This window comes from Muntiacus reevesi, chromosome 2 (assembly GCF_963930625.1).
Source record: "Muntiacus reevesi chromosome 2, mMunRee1.1, whole genome shotgun sequence".
NCBI classification, from domain to species: Eukaryota; Metazoa; Chordata; class Mammalia; order Artiodactyla; family Cervidae; genus Muntiacus; species Muntiacus reevesi.
Genome location: NC_089250.1, coordinates 176422845 through 176430127, shown reverse-complemented (window position 1 = coordinate 176430127; position 7283 = coordinate 176422845). Strand labels below are relative to the sequence as shown.

General features: G+C 42.5%; 1 non-coding gene across 1 annotated transcript; it reads right to left on the bottom strand.

Annotated features, from left to right (window-relative positions):
- Positions 1–6707: 6707 nt before the first annotated feature.
- TRNAE-CUC (transfer RNA glutamic acid (anticodon CUC)) lies at positions 6708–6780 on the bottom strand. Its single transcript has one exon. It is a non-coding gene; the product is annotated as a tRNA-Glu (tRNA).
- Between the last annotated feature and the right edge of the window lie 503 nt (positions 6781–7283).

Below are 7283 nucleotides of genomic sequence, written 5' to 3'. Positions count from 1 at the left end.
AATTCCGAGCATTGTACTTTACTGATTTAAAACTTTGCAGTAAGTCTGTAGTAGTCACACAGTATGGTACTGGCACAGTGGTAAAGAAACCCCCTGTCAACACAGGAGACGCAAGAGACCTGGGTTCAGTCCTCAGGTCGGGAAGATCCTCTGGATGAGGAAATGGCAACTCGCTGCAGTGCTCTTGCCTGAAAAATCTCATGGACAGAGGAGCCTGGCGGGCTAGGGTCCAAAGGGTCGCGAAGGGTTGGATAGGACTGAGCGACGAAGCATGCACGCCAATGCAGGAGACACGGGTTCTATCCCTGGTCTGGGAAGAACCCACACGCTGCGGGGCGACGAAGCCCGGGCACCGCAACAAAGGAAGCCGCTGCAGGGAGACGCTTGCGCTCCGCAACTAGAGAGGAGCCCCCACCGCCTGCAACTAAAGAGAACACGCAGCGAAGACGACCCAGCACAGTCAGATAAATAAACAAGTAAAAATTATATAAAATTTATACAACGCTGTATGCCAATTATATGCCAATAACTCTGGAAGATATTTTTAAAATCTTGAAATTAGTAGGGGCCATCTATACCCAGGGTGATGAGGAAAACATGATTCCGGACAAAAATTAAAACAAGTCTTTAACAATTTTTTGCTGTTTTAGTAACTTTCCTTGGCCTCCCAGTAAAAATCTGGCTAGCCCACGAGCTTTGGGTTCATTCTTACAGGACAGGCATTCCCAGGTCAGTTTAGAAGCTAAAACAATCTCAAATCAACATGTCTGACTTGAGATATTATCAAAGCTCCAAGCCTGTTTGAGCATTAGATCTCCCTTCTGGTTTGGACCTGCGCTGGGCTGGAAGCCTGCGTTTAATAGTTATAAAATGATGCTGATTTTCTGTTTCTTCTTGTCTCAGTTTTGGTGAGTCGTGATGTTTTTCTATGTATTTGTAAATGTCGCCTAAATTCTCAAGTGTATAACGTTGCTCCCATTAGCAAATTCGCTCTTATTTTTACTGTCTAAATATCTGTAGAAACGTTATCTTATTCACCCTTAATGTTTATTCATTCTCTTTTTCTTGCCAGAGAACCACTGATCTTACTCTACTGATTTTATCTTTTCAAAGATAGGACTTTTGACTTTTTCATCCTCCCTGTTGTATGTTTTTAAAAAATTAATTTCTGCTCTTTAATATTTCCTTCTTGTCTCATTTTAGTTTATTTTGCAGCTTAGTTTTTTAAATTCTTGAGATGATGGATAATTTTTGGTCTCACTGAGTTTTGGTCTTCCTTTTTAATTTTGGACTAACTTGAGCAGGTTTTAAAGTTATGTTATGAATTAACTTATTATTAAAATTATGTTATGAATTAAGATAAAATTTCCATCTTACTCCACATATATCTTAAAATGCATAGTAATTACCTGTTTTCTTAAGGCTAATTAGAAGCCATCTTTTTGTTATCTCTTTAATTGCAAACTTCTGTGTCATTTGTCTCAGGTCATTTGTCTTAAATACATGTAGCCGGCTACTATCTGATACATTCTAAACAGTTTTTTCTCTTTAATAGGAGAACTTAACTGCTTTTTACTTGCTGCTAGTACCAATATGTTTTAATATTAATACATTCTCCCCATCCTATTTTATGTTTTATTTCCTGTCTTTTGAAGATTGACCATACCATGTTTTATTATTTTTCCTCCAGTGGTTTGAAATTAAGAAGTTATACGTATAATTCTATTTTTCCAATAACTGTTCTTAAATTTAAAACATGTCCAGAGTTCATCAGATTTTTTATTTTCTCTTCAGTAAGACAAGACCTTTCACATAATTTTACTCCTCTCATTTCCTACCAGCCTCCTCCTCTTCTTGCTAACACACCTTTCCCGAGTGGGATTCTTTTGGTATGTTTTCAGCTTAAAGTTTTCGGTGACACATTTAAAAATATTATGCCTCCTGAACAGTCAGACGTGATTTTCCATCCCCTCCGTTCTCTCATTCGTCTACATGTGGAGCTCGTGAGATGACTGTTGGAGTGACTTTATTTTTTCTCATATAGTTACTTGCCTCTTGTGCTGCCTGCCTTCTTAAACTCATTATTTTTGCTTGTTTTAGCGGAGCAAATCCCTAACAAATTTGTTCAAAAGAGATTTATGGATGGTCAATACTTTCAGTTCTAGTATGTCTGGAAGTGTCTTGAGTGTGATCTCACACTTAAGTCCTGCTTTTGGACTTGGTCTGAAATGCTGGATTCGGGTAATTTTACCGTCAGACTATCCAGGTTGCCACTCCTTCATCTTCTCGCGTCCACTGTCGCCAATGAGAGGGCGGAACCTTATTCCTGATCCTTTGTGGGCAATCTGTTTTCTCCCCTTTCTCTTGCCTGCTTTGTAATCTTTGAGGACTTTCTCTTCACTCCATGGTTTTGCTTCTCTGTTTCATGCATTCTGATCAACTTACGGTGAACCTATTCAACCCCAATACTTGTGTCTTTTAAGTCTGGACAATTTTATTATTAATTTTTTTCCTCTTCTCCGTTTTTTCATTCTCTACTTATGAAATCCACGTTAGATGGCTTTGGAATGGTTCAATTATTCAGGAAGTAGTCCATTTTTAGGTTTTTTCCCGTAATTATCTTTTGGCCTTGCACAGCATGTGGGATCTTGGTTCCCTGACCAGGGATCGAACCTGTGTCCCCCCACTGTGGAAGCACGGTATTTTACCATGGGACCTCCAGGGAAGTCAGGAGATAATCCATTTTTAGTTCTCTCAATCTCCTACTCATTTGATTTGTTGAGTTTAAAATTTTCAGTGTCATATTCAAAATTTCTAAGACCTCGAATTATTTTTTAAAAAAAAGTCATGCACCCCATTTCTGCCGTAATATCACTATACACTACTTTTCTGGAGCCACAAAATACTTTGTGAAAAAACAGAAACCCTGTCAGTGTTACCAAGTATTTTAAATGACTTGAGAATTATGCATTCATAGTTGACCTTAACCTTGGTCAAGTACAGAGAGAACTGAAGAAAGTAACGCATCTGGAAGTCATACTGTTGAAGACCAAATTAGTCCTGCCAAGGGTAAAGTTATCTATCTTGAGATTCTTTGTAAACCAGAGCAACAAGGACACACTGCATTCCCAAAAGAGGAACAGGCAAGCTGAATAGACGTTGAAACGCTTTAGGAAGTCTGCCACTGTGATTGTGGCTTGTCATATATCCCGATCTGTAAACCTAAATTTAGACTGTTCCTTGTTATGAAACCAGGACATTCCATTTCTGTTCAAAAAGGAATGAAGCAGAAGTCAATTCAGCTGCTTTTAATTCATGAAACAGATTTAAATTCAGCCAAGGAAATAAAGATGTCAATTACAGCATTATTTATAATAGCACAAATTGGAAACAACCCAAATGGTCAAAAAGAAGGATAAATCATAATCAACGTATATTATGTAGATGTTAAAAACAATAGCTGTGCAGATTCAGTGACAAGATGGCAAATATGTTATATAAGGTTAAATGAAGAACAGGACAAAAACTTGTAGGCCTACTTTTACAAATAAGCATATGTAAAATATACTTGAATATGGGATAATGTAAAAGAAATGTTATTTGTGGTAATGAACTGGGATGCTTTTTTCCCATTGTAATTTTATTTATTTTTTATTGCTATTTATTGTTATTTTCTTCTTTTCCATTATGGTTTATTACAGGACACTGAATATAGCTCTTTGCTCTACACAGTAGGACCTTGTTTATGCGATGCTTTTTAATGGGGGGATTTTTCTTTTTTTCTTCTAATCTTAGTTTTACTTAAAGTTTTCCCTATTGGAGTGCACAGAGACAGCCCTCCCTCTTGGCCTCCCCGCTCACGCTCCCCAGCTCCCAGGTTCAGTCCCTCCATGTCATCACAGAGCAGCGAGCTGAGCTCCCCGTGTGTTGTAAGCTTTGTAACTTGTTGTCCAGTCACTCAGTCGTGTCTGACTATTTGCAATCCCATGGACTGCAGCACGCCAGGCTTCCCTTCCTTCACTATCTCTCGGAGTTTGCTCAAACTCAAGTCCATCGAGGGGATGATGCCGTCCAACCATCTCCTCTTCTGTGGCCCACTTCTCCTCCTGCCCTCAATCTTTGCCAGCATCAGGGTCTTGTCGAATGAGTCAGCTCTCCACATCAGGTGGCCAAAGTATTGTAACTTGAGATCACTTTTAAAATACTAACTTACTTCGGCAAACATTTGGCAGAGAGAGGGAATGTGAGGGAGAAGTCAGCGGGCGGAAGCCCTGGATTCTCATCCCAGCTCTGCTGTGGGCTTGGAACATCCTTCAATGACATCGCCAGCCTTCCTGTTGCTTATGGGCTATTGCTTTTGTTGTCTTTTCTCCCTCCATAGATCATGTTCTGTGTGCTTTCTAATCTTCAAAAAATCTTCTGGTTGGAGAGGGAAGGACAGGGAGGTTGGGGTTAGCAGATGAGAACTATTATATAGAGAATGGATGAACAATGGGTCTTGCTGTCTAGCACAGGGAACTAGAGTCGATATCGCACGATAAACCACAAAGGAGAGACTTCCCCAGAGGTCTGTTGGTTGAGAATTTGCCTTGCAATGCAGGCGGCCCAGGTTCGATCCCTGACTGGGAACTAAGATCCCACATCCCAAGGAGCAGCTAAGCCTGGGTGCCAGAGCAGCGAGTCCGTGCGCCCCAGAGCCCGCCCACGGGAGTCCACGTGCCAACACGCGAGAGCCCGTCTGATGCGGAGAAAACCCTGGGCGCCGCAGCTAGGACCTCAGGCAGCCCAGTAAAGACACACAGAGATGCTTCAGAAAACCACAATGGAAAGGAATATGGAAAAGAATATAGAAAAGAATGTATACATATGCATAATGGGATCATCTTCCTGTGTAGTAGAAATCAACAGAACACTGTAAAATCAACTATGCGTCAATAAAATAAAAAAAAGTCTTCTACAGTCTAGTACTGTTATGTATTTGCTCTCATTAAAATTACATTTTCTGCCATTTTTATGGGAGTTGGAGTCGGGAAAGTGATGCTTAGTCCAGCAGTTTGTTATGTCTCTGTTGTTTATTTTTTCTTAACTAATCAATAATGTCTTTATATGCTTTGTCCTCCTAATGCTACGTCTCCCTTAAATCTCTGTGTTTTTAACCAGTAAGTCTTGTCCGATTTGCTTCCAGAAACTTAATCCATGAGGATGGCACGGGATACCATAGGTTAGTTTTAACTAACATTTATTTTAAGATTTATTTCAGACTTTAACAATTTCTTACCTCTTAGAGTTAAATAAACTTGGTATTACTCATGGTATTGATTATGGATCTAGCATCCTGCTCTTTGCTCTACAGAGCCAGGCTGGGAGGAAAAGTTTAGCACTGATTACATAGCTTCGCCTGGAGAAGGGTATCCTTGCCTGGGAAATCCTGTGGACAGAGGAGCCTGGCGGGCTGCAGTCCATGGGGTCACAAAGAGCTGGACACAGCTGAGCAACTAACACTAATGCTTCACATAACACTGCATTTAAAGTCACAACTCGTGGACTCGGCTTTCAGCTGAGGCGCCAGCCTAAGGACCAGCTGAACCTGTTTCATTTCACTTGATACATATTTCATGACACCCCATCGCTGTGTTTGCCAGGCTGGATTCATTCATAAAACAGTACATATGGGTACTGGTTGACTAAACTACGTGTTACTAATGTAGCAGCCCAATAGCTGCCCGCCTTGTAATATGTGGTTACTAGAAAATTTAAAATTATACCTGTTACTTACGTTTATAGCTCGGGTTCTATTTCTGTTGGAGTGTGATGGAATAGAGAGCCCAGGAACAGAGCCATACATTTATGATTAATTTGTGACAAAGATGCCAAAGCAAATCAGCAAGGGGGAATGTTCTCTTCAACAAATGGTGCTAGATGGGCCTACAGACACGGAAGACAAACGTCTGGTCCCGACGGGGAAGGAAGGGGATGGATAAGTTAGGAGGTTGGGATTAGCATATAACACACTGCTGTCTATAAGGTCGCTGCTGTTTAGTCGATAAGTTGTGTCTGACTCTTTTGCGGCCCCACGGACTGCAGCTCGCCAGGAACACCATAGCATACATAATATTAACTGAAAAAGGAACACAGACCTGGGACTTCCCCTGGTGTAAGTGGGTAAGAGTCTGCCTGCCAGTGCAGGGGACGCGGGTTCGATCCCTGGTCTGGGAAGATAAACTATGTCACGGAGCAACTACGCCCATGTGCCACAACCCCTGAAGCCCATGCGCCCCCGAGTCCGTGCTCTGCAACTAGAGAAGCTGTCACTGTGAGAAGCCCCAGCACTGCAATGAAGAGTAGCCCTGGTCGCCGCAACCAGACAAAGCCTGCACGCAGACCCAGTCTGCAACCAAGACCCAGTGCAGCCAAAGAAACACAGACCTAAACATGAAAGCTCATGCTACAAAGCTTGTAGAAGAACGAAGAGGAAGAAAATGTTTGCGACCAAGGGCCGGCAAGAGTTATTTTTTGAGATGTGCATTAGAAATTTAATTTCCAATCAGAGAAATAGCAAGAACAGTGAGACTTCATGGAAAATGGGGAGGTTTAGATACATAAATTTCATCAAACCGATAAGGAGACAAATAATATATCGAGAGGCAGCAATGTACCAGGTCCTTTTTTTTTTTTTGGCTGCACTGTACAGCTGGTGGGATCTGTAGTTCCCTGACCAGGGATCGAACCTGGGCCTTTGGCAAAGAGAGTGCAGAGTCCTAACCACTGGGCCACCAGGGAACTCCCAAATGACGCACCAGGTCCTTGCTGGCTGCACTTTCCATCGGTGACATCATCCCAGCCTCACAGCAGCCCTGGGAAGGGTCACCTCTGCTTTACCGAGCAGACAGACAAGAAAACGGAAGCTCCCAGCATCAGGTGACCTGCCCACGGGGATCTCCCTGTGGTGCAGTGGTTAAGACTCCCTGTCCCAGATGCGGACTGAGGGCCCAGAGGGCTGTCTGAACACGCTGGGAGGAAGGACCTCAAACTCTGATTTCCCTGTTGGATGTGGTGGTGGTTTAGTTACTACTAAGCTGTGTCTGACTCTTTGCAACCCCATGGAATGCAGCCCGCCAGGCTCCTCTGTCCAAGGGATTCTCCAGGCACCAGTCCCGGAGTGAGTTGGCGTGTCCTCCTCCAGGAGATCTTCCCCATTCGGGAACTGAATCCGTATCTTCTTCACTGTGGAAGCAGATGCTTCACCGCTGAGCCTGTGGATACAGGTACCTAAATGCGCATCT